This window comes from Marmota marmota, unplaced genomic scaffold, assembly GCF_001458135.2.
Source record: "Marmota marmota marmota unplaced genomic scaffold, marMar, whole genome shotgun sequence".
Taxonomy (NCBI): Eukaryota; Metazoa; Chordata; class Mammalia; order Rodentia; family Sciuridae; genus Marmota; species Marmota marmota.
In genome coordinates this window covers 4,761,505-4,773,916 of record NW_025999941.1, presented here as the reverse complement: position 1 = coordinate 4,773,916, position 12,412 = coordinate 4,761,505, and the positions used below count along the sequence as shown (strand labels likewise).

The 12,412-nt window shown below is 37.9% G+C and overlaps 1 pseudogene across 1 annotated transcript in view; it reads left to right on the top strand.

Moving 5' to 3' along the window:
• LOC107149692 overlaps window positions 1-12,412 on the top strand; it is an 87,292-nt pseudogene that overhangs the window by 981 nt on the left and 73,899 nt on the right. Inside the window, exons 2-3 of the transcript XR_001504446.1 lie at window positions 9,648-9,700; window positions 11,923-12,160. The product of XR_001504446.1 is annotated as a mitochondrial import receptor subunit TOM40B-like (transcript). The remainder of the gene's footprint in view (window positions 1-9,647; window positions 9,701-11,922; window positions 12,161-12,412) is intronic.

The following is a 12,412-nucleotide window of genomic DNA, read 5'->3' as shown; positions in this document are numbered from 1 at the left end:
CCAACCATACAACTTTGGGAACCATTCCAAACACACAGGAATAACTGGCTATGACTTTATTTTCAAACTTTAAGAGCTTTCAAAATGGTGGATTTCTATAACAGGAAAGCTTTTATTAGTACAGTAATGCTGGATAAAATAATAACTAACCTTATTTTAAATGTGTGTTTTTTTTTTTTTTTTAAATAGCTAAACCCATAAGAGATGAAGGGAAATCAAATCAAAAATGATGATAGACTGAAAACTGAAGCAGTGACAAACTATTTCTTCTATGGCTCTGGATGTGGGGGATGGGTTGTAAGATGACCAGTCATATTAGTTTACCTGGGACTTTACTGGTTTTGGTACTGGAAACTACCAACAGCCCAAACAAACAAGAAGGGTTGGTCATCCTCGGTGTGGGCAAGGTGTTATTAATCTCTGTAACTCCAAGCCTAGATGTATACTGGCAGGAGGTAAGGACTTGGAGTAGTGCTGAGTGAGAGCTGGAATTGAGCACCCTGCATAAAGTCAGTGTCCCTGAAAGGCATCATCCTCAGAAGAAGGGTGGACTAGGGAAGGTGGAAAACAGAAAATACCCATGAATGGATGAGGAAACTGATGAAAAGAAAGAAAAATCATTTAAGTCTGATTAAATTTTGAAAACTTAGACCTGCATTTCATAAGAGTTTGGCTTTTAAATTTACAGCACTTTAAAATGAAGAAATTGGCCCTATTACCCTATCATCCCTGCCCCACCCCCAAACAAAAAGAGCACAGACATGCTGCCTCTGGAATGCCTACAGAAGCAAGCATAAAACCAACTTGGAGGGATACTTCTACAACCTTGGCTGTAAAGGATTCTCAAAGAAAAGGACCCTTTAAAGATAAGCTCACGATAAGAAATTATAAAGCACTCTTTACCATGAATGAGACTCATGCAACAAAGAAAGTTAAAATGTCAAAAACTTACAGAAAAAGCTTTTTTTTTGCGTTGTGTTTTCTTTTTCTCATATCTTCCTCCCCTCCCCATAGCTTATTTGGAGTAATATGTTCGGTATATTTTTGAGTAATTATTTGAACATGTAAACTTAAAATAGAAAGCTAATATCTTTACTCTCTTCTTGCTTAATGCAAAGGCCTCAGCATATTTTAACTCTGCACACCCCTTTCTCAATTTACATTATAAACTATTTTAGTTTTATTCTGTTTTCCTCCTATAAATTAGACATGTTTTTTAGATCTCACCCACATATAAAACAACATTTTGCTTATCATTTCTTTGCATTTCTCAAATCTTTCTGCATTATTTTCCGTGGGCCTGTAGTAAATTCTTAGGATTTCCTTGATTGACAGCATGATATGATAAATTCTTGGGTTTTTTTTCCTACCTGAAATTTTTGTATTGCCCTTATTCCTTCAAGGTAATTCTACTGGATGTATAATTCTAGGTTTACAGTGAGGTTTTTTTCCCCTCAGAGTATTGAGCATATTATTCTGTTATCTTGTGCTTTCTAATGCTACTGAGAAATCTGCTGTCAGTCTAATTGCTGGTTAGAAAATGTTCTTCTGTGGTGTTCTGAAGTTTCACAATTGTCTGACTCGGATGTGGAGTTTTAAAATTTTTTTCTCGTTTAAAGAGTTTTAGGGCTTTCTGGATGTGTGTATTAACTTTCAACAATTTTAAAAACTTTCATCTATTTTCTTGTCAAAGATTAACTGGTTAAGGAATTTACCCTCTTTTTCTCATTTCATTTTCCAAAAGTGAGTCTTAGCTATTTGTTTTAATCATGAATTTTTCAAAGGTTGGAGGTGCTTTCTTGAAACCTAATGAAATTTTCACTTCATGGAGGAAAAGAATGGTTGCTTAAAGTCAAAATTGACTGTAACTTATCTGTGTTAAGATTAGTAGCATAATTCATTTAGGTTCAAAATAAAGATATTGCTTCCTTATCCTTCAGAGATTGATAGTAAAGGAAGAAAAAAGGCTGCTATTTTAAAATCTCTGCCTGTGTTCACAAAGCCTAGGACTTTAACTCAAAGGCTTACTTAACTTACTTAAAGGTATAGGCACTCTGGAACTTCATTCATTTGCAGATCATTTTCATTATTTTTTGTTGTGTCTGGTCTGAATAGCAAAAAATAAGTTGTTTTACCTATTTTTAAATGACTTACTGTTATTGTAAGCAATAATATTTGTGAAATTGGAGTCATTGTGTTAGTTGCAATGTACTTAAAATTATACAAATATAGAACTTACAACAAGACTAAATTTACAACAATGTGTATGCACCTCTTCAAATCACTTTTTCAGGGCAATTGATAACACTTTTGGAAAACTAGATTAGCAGAACTCTTGAACTAGTTTTTAGATATGCAGAGTAAGGCCAAAAGACTAAGAGGTAGGGTGTCAAAGTGTTCTGCAATTGTTCAAGAGTAATTGAATTTCAAGGGGAAAAAGCCAAGCAAGGCAGAGAAAGTGGAACTCTTGGATGTAGAGAAAAGAAATAGCCTTGCAAAGTGACAAGAAGTTGGAGACTGCAGTTACAAGTGCTATCCCAGTACCTTGCAATCATTTGGGGAGCATTTAAAAATTCATATGCTCATGCTTCACTCCAGACCAACTAAATTAGATGAGGGTGAGACCCAGATATCTCTAGTTGTTGGGATTTTTTTTAATGTGTCTCAAATTACTCTTACATGCAGCCAAGTTTGAAAGTGGATGCTGTAAAATCTTTTTCTCAAAGTGATTCTCAGACCAGTGACTTCAAGTCACTTGGGTACAATATAACCTCAGGCCTTACCCTGGACTTATGTTGAGTCAGCTGCATTTTAACAAGATTTTCACATGGCTCACATGCACATTGAAGTTCAAGAAACATTGACAGAGAGAGCATGTGTCATAAACAATTTGCCTCCTTGGATTGAGAATCTCTGTGTGTTGAGAGACTACTTTTCAAGTCTCTCTTGCAGCTAAAGTCTGGTCATGTGCCCACGTAACACCAATGAAATGTATCCACCCTAAATGTTGAAGAGAAGACTAATGATGCCTTAAAGCAGGCTCTATGGAGAGTACAATTTGGAAAGAGGTGACAAGAGCAGTAGCAGACATTGCATCCAGAGCTGTCAGTTGTGCAAACTGATGTAATTTAGTGCCCAAAGGAGTGGCTGAGACTTCTTCACTGGACTAGTCCTGCACTACAATTTTGCCTGTCATTACTGGAAACAAAGATCTCCAACCTGGCTTTTTTGTCTTCTTGGAGATTTTATAAGATAGTTTCCCCCAATAAATTTTAATAAGTTCCTTTCCTGCTTAAATCATCCAGAACTTCTATCCCTATTGCTTGACTAAAATAGGTGACAAGTGAGGTCAGCCAAAGTGCTTTTAAGAAAGTTAACAGCTAAAACATTTATGGCTCTTTGCTCTGTGATTATGTAACACAATGTCCCTCTATTACTTCCAAACTTTCGTAAGTTTCCACTACTTTCACAAAAGCCCAATCCAGTGATTTTCTCTGAGGGGTGTCAAGGAAAGGGCCTTCTTTCCCACTCTGTTGAAACATGGTGTAGATAAGCACTGCATGCTGGGCAGCAAGATGATCCACAGATGAAATAACTCAGCAAGAACAAAAGTGTGGAGCCAGAAGTAACCTGGAAGAGCACAAATCATACTCTTAAAATTCCCAGAGAGCTAGGAAGAGATATATATTATTTCCACTGCACGTGAACTGGGATTTGAGCCAGTTCCATTCAAATCTCATGATATGGTGCCTCATGTTCTATTTGGTGCATATCATCCAGTGTAGCAACACACATCTTACATACATACATACTTGGAAAGCTGTCTTTCACTGAGCAGTGTTGCATTAAGTGTTTGCTTTTAACCCTAGTTAGCCTATGTGATAGTTTATTCATAATAAACTAATCTTAATCTCCTAAGCAGGTTGCCTGCATTTGGGTTTTGGTCTGGACCAAATTTCATAATAGCCTCATAAGACTTGCCTAATGAGATAACTCTGAGAAGTGATTGAGATCTTAAATATAACAATAATGCCAGGTACTGTGACACACACCAGTAACCCCAGAAACTCAGGAGGCGGAGGCTGGAGGATTGCAAGTTTGAGGTTGGCCTTAGCCACTTAGTGAGTCCCTAAGCAACTTAGGGAGACCCTATCTCAAAAAGTAAAAAGGGGTAGGGATGTGACTCAGTGGCTAAGCACCCCTGGGTTCAATCCCTAGTACCAAAACAACAACAACCACCAAAACCAATAATGACAATAGACACTGATTTGGATATGGTGCCTACTGTGTGCCTGGCATTATTGTAGCCATTTTACTTCTATTAGTTCACCTAATCATAATAATAATAAGTACAATTATTATCCTCATCTTACAGAGAAGAAAACAGAGGTAAACAGAGGTTAAATAAGTCACCTAAGATCACAGAGTTGGTAAATATCAGAGCTGCAACTTATAACCCAGTTTAGGCTGTTTCTCAACCACTATGATATTAGCAACCTGCATGGAGGAAGAAAGGACCAATATAGTGGGACAAAGTTATGGATTAATATTCTATTTTCCATAACAGTAGCCAAATAAAGAAAAAGGCTTTGAAGTCTTTTTTCATTAAAAAGTTTTCTTAGTCATCTCTGTTATCTGTACATTACTAAGTAGGTTTAGGATCAAGAGTTCATATGTTCTATCAAAATGAAGCAAAACCTAAAATCTAAACCCAAACCAATTGTTATAGTCTTGATGTTTGTATTCCCTCATCCCATTCATGTGTTGAAACCCTAACCCCTAAGGCAATGGTATTAGGAGGTAAGGCCTATGGGAAATGATTAGGTTAGAGGATTGAGCCCTTATGAATAGGATTAGTGTCTTCTTAAGTGGCCTGAAGGAGCTCAGTTGCTCTTTTACTATGTGAGGACCCAGAAAAAGGTGGCAACCTATAGGTCAGAAAAGGACCCTCACAGAAACTTGATCATCTTGGCACCCTTACTTTGGACTTCCTATCCTCCAGAACTATGAAAAATAAATTTCTGTTGTTTATAATTCACCCAGTTTATTGTATTTTTGTTACAGCAGCACAAACAGACAAAATTGGCACTGGGAATGGATAGTGCTGTAATAATACCTAATAAGGCAGAAGCAGCATTGGAACTGGGTAATGGGTAGAGGCTAGACGTTTTCAAGTGCATTACCAAGAATGGACCTGACTGTTAAGGGTGGTTCTGATGAGGGCTCAGCAGGAGAGGAGGAAAGATGTAGAGGAAGCCTTGATCTTAAAAATAAGTACATGCTTGTGAGTGCATTGTTGGTAGAAATTATGAATTAGATATCTCATGAGGTCTCAAATGGAAAAAAAGGAACTTGTTATTCAAGACCAGAGGAAAGTTGATCATTATTATAAAGTGAAAGTGAAGTAGAATGAGTCACATTCTGATCTAATATTTTGTGGAGTGTGATTTTGTTATAGCAACCTAAATAGACTCATATACCTATATTTCCAGTTATTTGGGAGGCTGAGGCAGGAGAATTGCAAGTTCAAGACCAGCCTGGGCAACTTAGTAAGTCTTAAAATAAAATTTTTAAAAAGTTGGGATGTAGCTCAGTGGTAGAGCACTTGTTTAGCATGTAGGGGGTCCTTGGTTCAATCCCCTAGTACCAAAAAGTAAAAATATGCTGGAATCTGGGGAGAACCTTTACTGCTGCATCCCATGGCAGAAGGCATAAGGGCAAGAGAATTAATGCAAAAGGGAGAGAGGCAGGTTGAAAGGGAGAAGAACTTTTATCAGGAGCTCACCTCCCTCAATAACATACTCCTGTGATCATGACATGAGTTCATTAATCCCTCAAGGACTAAAGATACCACTCTCATCTCCATTTCTGTAGTTTTATTCTACATTTAGTTTTTTTTATATCAATTTTCAGAATATACATATGTTTCTTGTACCTAAAAAAATTAAAAGCATTAAAGCTAGGGTTTAATTAGCAGCCCTCTCCCCCCTTTGGTACTAGTGATTGAACTCAGGGGCCCTTTACCACCGAGCTACATCCTAGCCTTTTTATTTATTTTTTAAATTTTGAGACAGAGTCTCACTAAGTTGCTTAGGACCTCGAAAAATTGAGGTTGGTCTCAAACTTGTGATTTTCCTGCCTCTGACTCCCAAGTACCTGGGATTACAGGCATGCATCAACATGCCCAACTTAAGTTCCCTTTTAGCCACTAACTCTGCATTCCAAATCTCTCCTGAGAGATAATCACTGTGGGTAGTTTGGTATAAATTATTTCAGGTCTTTTTTTAGGTATTCTCTTTTATCTGTTGATATAAAATATTTGATATTTGTACTTAAAGTACTTGTTCTAATAGAAAATATATAATACTTTTATTATGTTTATAGAATATGTAGATATAGTTTGTATATATCTGTACTTAATTTTACATAATAATGGGCACACTAATAGTTATCAGCCATTCCCTTGTCAATGAGCATTTAGGTTGTTTTTCTACTTTTTTGTTGTTATAAACAATATGAAATAAGCCTATTTCATTCGAGTAATATGAATATTTTTCTAGGGTAAACACCAAGAAGTATAAGTGCTGGGTCATGGAATTTGCACATGTTGGGGCTTAGGAAACAATATGTACAAGTATTCTGAGTACTTTGAACTAATGAAGCTGCCTAAGACTTCTCTGACTTTCTCCTCTGGTCCCTCACTGTTCCCCATCTCTCATTCCTCTTTTTTTCTCCCAAAGTACAGATGAAGTTTTCTCTCTGCTATTTTTCTGTGATCATAAATATTCTAGAGTTCCTTAATACCAACTGTGTTTAAGCATTTCAGCCTGGCTCTTAGAACCCTTTAATATATGACCCCACTCTAGCTAAGCCCTCATGAGACTGTCTCACTAACATTAACAGTCTCCTGAGCTCTTTACACTTACAATACTTTTCCAACTTTAATTTTCCTCTCAGAATTCTACCTGTTCTTGAAGGCCCAGTTAAATTTCCACTGCTCTGTGAATTTTTCTCTCTCTACTCCACCTTTATCTTCCCCTCTTGTAGATGTTTTAGTCCTCACAGTATGTAATGTGCACTTTTTGGTGGCAACACCTGTGCATTGGGGAGCAGCTATAGCAAGTCTTTAGATTGGCACTGGGTTAACATTGCCTCTGGCAGTGCACTTAAATGACACTGGGCAAGCTACTTACTCTCCCTGATGCTCCATTTGCTCATCTATAAGAAGGAGATAATATTCTTATTAATTTAAAGGCTCAGAGGAAGGATAGGAAAGGTGGAAAGACAGGTATATTGTGCTTAACACATGTCCAGCCAGCACATGAAAAACTACACTAGAGATACCAATGATTTCCTTCCTGCCTTCATAGCTCCTCTGAAAGAACCTACCCGTGCCACAGCCTCAGAAGATAACTAATATTTCAGATGTTTTTTGGATTTAGATAAGAATATTCCTCATTAAAAGTGATTAAATAATACCAATTTAAAAACAAAAATAAGTTAAATTAATATGAAATCTGGATCTAGTGTTTGTGTCAGTTCTCACTGTCAGGGCTCTGAATTGATACTTCTGGGAGTCTGTACTATGCAGCATGACTTTCATACTCACACAGCAGAATGAAGGCTGTGAAAGGAAGGGATTCTCTTCTGGCATCTCTTTTATTTGGGAGGAAAATCTTTCCTGATGGGCTTGCTTTTTTTGTCTCACTGGCCAAAACTATGTGATGTATCCAGTTCCAGCTCAAATGGAGTCTAGGCACATACATGGAACAAGAAAAATGCTCTTATCATAGCGGACCTGGACCAGTTTTGATTAATCTCCTGGGCTTGGGCACATTCCCACCTGAAAACAGCAATGGGGTTCCACTTTCAAGGAAGAAGATGAGATGGCTACCCCAGGGGCAACTCAAGAGACCACACATCCTCTTTCTTCTGGCCAAAGATTATTGGGTAGGAATGAACATTGAACAGAGCTAAGTCCATCAGTTCTCTGCTATAATGATATTTAATCAAGAGTCCACATTTCCTGATTCTGGGGCCTTGGTGGTATAGCTGAAGTTTAGAACCTTTTGTGCTATGGTATAACCCTGTATCTTTCCAATAAAAGCTATTTTTAGTGGGTTTCTGTTTCTTGAAACTAGATGAAGCTTGATTTGTTCATAGACTCATTTACATAGTCTTTATTAACAATCACTAAGATAACAACTATTGTACCTTTAACTGATCTGTTTTTTAATAGTTTCATACATGTTTGTGTCTCTTGCACATAGTTTATAAATTCTTTAAGATAGAAATCAACCATATTCATAATTACCCATAGTTCTTTAAACAATGTTAACTACAAGGTATGATGAAGATGTCTTAACGTATGTTTATTGATTGTTTGATTCATTGACTTCTATTATTTTTAGTTAATATTTTAAGCTACCCCAGAAGCAAATAAAAAAGAGAAATTTTGTGATATATTATCATATTAGCAATTTGCAATTCCAGATCACTGGTTTAGTAAATTTGAAGTCTTTAAATATAGTAAATTGACAAAAGAATAAAGAGGAGTACTCCAATATTGAAAAAGTGGTTATATTTTCTCTAAGAAGTAGGACTATGAGTCCTATCTCTGGGTAGTCTTCCTCATACTAATCTATATTACTAAACCTTTCAAATTTTCCACACACAGGACACAGATTACTTTCTGTTAAAAAAAAATTTAAGAGAGGCAATCAAGAAAAAAACCCCCACATTTGGCCATTTCCATTTAGTGCATGATTCTTAATTTCCTTTTGGTTCAAGTGTTTGCTACAAATAACTTTCACATTAGACACACCAACTTTGGCCTTAACTGAATAGTGTGTATGTTGGATTTTGATTTATCTTTATCTTAGAATGATATTAATCTCATAGAAAATTTAGTGCAGTTTTTAGCACACATGCTACTAAATTATAAATATTCCCTGAAATAACTTTAGAAATTCTTATTTAATTTAAAACATAATTTATAAGTGAACAAAAGATTGCTTGGCTATGTTTTAAGTCTAAAATTATTGTAATTTCTTTGGCATTTCTGCTTATTGTTTAAAAGGAATGTTACTTTGTTCATAGACCATTCAAATGTTTAATAGGCATTTGTGCAAAATCCAACAAACAAAAACAAAATTCCACCAGAAAGTAATATCACTAAAGTTGTTGTTTTAAGACATAAATTAGACAAATCTGTTTTTGTCTTACATTGAACACTGAATTTTATATCAAACAGCATTAGTTTAAGTAAATATACATTTCTGTGAAAAACAAAATTAATATTAGAAATATTTTTGTTTGTAAAAAGAACTAGATTCAACAGGTTCCAGATGTTGCAACTGGACAACAGATGTATTCAAAATAACAAAAAAAGAGAAGACATTTTTTAAAAGTTCTAAGTAGAAACATTGTCACTTATGAACTCACATTAGGGCCACAAAAACGAATGAACAAACAAAAAAAGGAAAAAAAACTGTACTCCTGTACTCAATAAGTAAATGCTATTCTATTGTTTTAGCAAAATGTTTCATGACATGATATTATAAAAGTACCACACTTTACTATCACATGTTTGGCAGCAGATACACAGATTTCTGATCTTTAAAAATCTTCTGCTGTTGATATCAAAGCATTGTCAGAGGTCAATATTCACCCATGCTACGTTCAGATGTGCAAGGAACAGGTAACTTCTTTTTTTAAAAAAAATATTTCTTTTTTAGTTGTAGTTGGACACAATACCATTTGTTTATTTATTTAGTTATTTATTTATTTTTATGTGGTGTTGAGGATCCAACCCAGGGCCTCACACGTGCTAGGTGAGCACTCTACCGCTGAGCCACAACCTCAGCCCCTAAAGTTAACTTCTTTAACTTTCATCAGCAGACCCAGTGGGACTTCATGGGAAGGATGGGAATCAGGGTAAGTTCAGATCTGGCCTCTTGGTATATTTTAGCCTCTGCTAGAGTCACCACCTTTGAGGTACATTTGATTCATGCATCTCAGGGTCAGCCCCAAAGCTGCTTTTCCCTGATCTCTATAAAATGGCAGCCAATAGATAGATATTTTTTAAGATCTGAGGGTGGTGGAAGAAGAAAGGCTGCAGGGTGACCGAGTCAGCATTCTGTGCAGGGCCACCAGCCTGGTTTTGTCCTTACTTGGGCAACACCGAACTTACCTGACCCTCCACTGGCACCAAGTTCCTCCCATGATCCCACCTCAGTCCATCACAAAGCATAGCAAGGGGATGGGTGGTTGGGCTCATGGTGGACCTAGCCCTTTCCCCTGTCCAGCCCAGCTACCCTTACTCTCATTCCATGTTCCCTTCTACCCAGGAGGTTGCTCCTCCAAGAATGCCTCAGCTTTTGGCTTTCATTCCTTTGTCTTACACACCCTGACCTTCTGGGGTTTTGACCAAAAAAGGGTACTTCAAGACACACCATTCTCACAACTTGAGCTTTCCTTTTTTACCACAGTGCATCAGTGCAAAATAAAAGGGTTTCCTTTCTTACCTCTATCTTGTTGACCATCTCATTCTTGTTTCAGAGACTCTGTCCTCTTTCCTGAAGCCATAATGGGGCTGAAGATGGGTCAGTTCACCTATAAACGGAACATAAAAAAATGGAGAACTTGTTTAAATAGTTCACCTTTCCCCTAAGTGTCTAAGGGTTTAATTTGTTTGGAGTAGAGTCTGAAAACAACAGTGACATAAATAAAATTGGAGTTTTTAAAATTTTCTCATGTAAAAGTCTGGAGGTGGGCAGTCTGGCACAGGTTTGGCTCCAGCAAATTCCCCAAGACTCAGGGCTGTTTAGATCTGATAGCTCCACCATGTGATAAGTTTATAATAAAGAGACTAATAAAGAAAAGAAGATATTAATTACATATTTTAACCTCTACAATTGAGATCATGTAGCTTACTTAGATTCCCCTAGGAGAAGTCTGCATGTTTGGGGGGAACAAAATAATTGTCTAGTTAAACCACTGTTTGGTCTTGAATGCTATTTTTTAAAAATAGATTCTTAAGGATTCAATCTACAAATAAACCTCAAGCATAGTTTGCAATTTAGAAGACTGAATGAATCATTTTGCGTGGGAAGAATATTACCCCACTGCCTAAAGTGCCCCCTTCACCTCAAGTGCAGATGGGATTGCATATTGATTCCCTGTTTTTTCTTCAAGGTTTCTATAAAGAATTTTCCCTACCTTAGATGTTTTTTAATGAGAATATAAATTTCAAAATATGTTTTTCTTCTTTTCACATTCATGGTGGACAGGAAGAACTGGCAAAGAAGAAGACAAGATTAAAATCTCTGTGTTTGCAACCTCTCTAGAAGTTGTATTTAGCTATATTGCTGAGAATCTTCTAGAGTTTCTTAACTTAAAATTAAGTTTCTTAAATTTAATATGACCCAATAAAACTTAAAGAAACTTCACACAAAAACTTGTACATGAATTCTTATAGCAGCTTTATTCCTAGAGGCCAAAAAGTGGAGACAACCCGAATGTCCATCAATTGGTGAATGAATAGATAAAATGTATTCATACAATGGAATATTACTCAGCAATAAAAAGAAACAGCATTGACTTATACTGTATCATGGTTAAGCCTTGGAATCATTATGCTGACCAAAGTAAAAGATGCAGAAGGACTCATTGCATAATTACATTTATAAGAAATGTCCAGAAAAGGCAAATCCATTGATACAGAAAGTAGATTGTCAGTTGCCAAGAGCTGGAGGAGAAAGAAGTGGGGTATGACTGCTTATGGGAATGGGCCTGCTTTTGAAGATGATAAAAATATTTGAAAGTTAGTGTTGATGTTTGCATTGATTTGTGAGTAAGCTAAAAACCACTTTTAAAAGTTGTGGCACAGCCCGCCCGCTGCCTGCGTGACTGGGTGGCTAGAGATCGCCCACCCGCCGGCGACAGCCTGCCCACTTCTCGCGCGACTGGGCGGCTGGAGACCGCCTGCCTGCCGGCGACCACCCACCCGCTGCCCGCGCTACTGGGTGGCTGGAGACCGCCCACCCGCTGCCTGCGCGACTGGAGACCGCCCGCTGGCCGACGACTGCCCGCGCAACTGGGCGGCTAGAGACCGCCCGCCCGCCGGCGACCAACCACCCGCTGCCGCGAGACTGGGCAGGTAGAGACCGCCTGCCAGCAGGCGACCACCCAGGGCCCCCGTGACTGGGCGGCTAGAGACCGCCCGCCTGCCGGCGACTGCGCGGCTAGACCCCAAGGTGCGGCCCAGCAGGTACGGCGCAGAGACTCTAGGAAGAGGTCTATAGACAGGCCTTCATGAAGTAGCTAACCGGGAGCTGAAACCAACCAGAGACAGACCAGTCCCACCCCTCCCTTCGGACACCCCGGCAAGGGAGCCTGGGGCCTGCCATAG